Raw genomic sequence first — 909 nt, 5'->3', positions numbered from 1 at the left:
GAGATGAATGAGAGTTCCTATATTATTTTGTGATGACTTTCTAACTTACTGACTTTTTCAAATGCTGTTATCTCAAGTTACTTTATGTCTTAGTTCACTTGGGCTGCTATAACAAACTGCCACAGGCTGGGTGGTTTATAAACAATAGAAATTTAATTTCTCATAGTTCTGGAGGCTGGAAATCTGAGATCAGGGTACCAGCATGGTTAGGTGAGGGTTCTCTTCCAGGCTGCAGACTTCTCATTGTATCCTCACATGGTGAAAGGGGCTAGGTAGCTCTATAGGATGCCTCTCTTTCTTTTTTTTTTGGCCTCAAAGCATGGCTTGCAGGATCTTAGTTCCCCGACCGGGTATTGAACCCGGGCCCCAGCAGTAAAAACGCTGAATCCTAACCACTGGACAGTCAGGGAATTCCCAAGGATCTCTTTTTTAAGAGAACTAATCCTACTTATGAAGTCTCTACCCTCATAACCAAGTCAGCTCCCCAAATTCCACCTTCTGACATCATCACATTGAGCATTAGGATTCCAACATGTAACTTTTGGGGGGACACAAACATTCAAACTTTAGCACTTTACACGATCTCAATTACTAGTTATGTTTGATATTTAACATGTATATTAATTATAATATTTTAATTTTAGACTTTAATAACATAACTATTGTACTTAAATAACTAATTTTGTCTTATTTATGTTGCTTTGTTTACTTCAATAGTAAAGAAATTGTTAAAAACACTGAGATATAATACTATTATAAATGAGGATTCTTTTCTTATAAATTTCTCTGTTTTCTTCATTTTTCTGACAAATGTATTTTTAAAATTAGGAAAAAAATTACTATTTAAGAAAAAACTTCAGTTTTGTTTTCCTATATGAAGAAAACATCCTGTAGACATTTAGTTTTTGG

At 34.3% G+C, this 909-nt stretch overlaps 1 non-coding gene across 1 annotated transcript; it reads right to left on the bottom strand.

Annotated features, from left to right (window-relative positions):
- Nucleotides 1–338: 338 nt before the first annotated feature.
- TRNAK-UUU (transfer RNA lysine (anticodon UUU)) lies at nt 339–410 on the bottom strand. Its single transcript has one exon. It is a non-coding gene; the product is annotated as a tRNA-Lys (tRNA).
- Between the last annotated feature and the right edge of the window lie 499 nt (nt 411–909).

The sequence above is a fragment of the Neophocaena asiaeorientalis genome, unplaced genomic scaffold (assembly GCF_003031525.2).
Source record: "Neophocaena asiaeorientalis asiaeorientalis breed wild unplaced genomic scaffold, Neophocaena_asiaeorientalis_V1.1 scaffold134, whole genome shotgun sequence".
NCBI classification, from domain to species: domain Eukaryota; kingdom Metazoa; phylum Chordata; class Mammalia; order Artiodactyla; family Phocoenidae; genus Neophocaena; species Neophocaena asiaeorientalis.
Note: the sequence above shows the minus strand (reverse complement) of the source record. Positions and strands in the feature narration are given on the sequence as shown.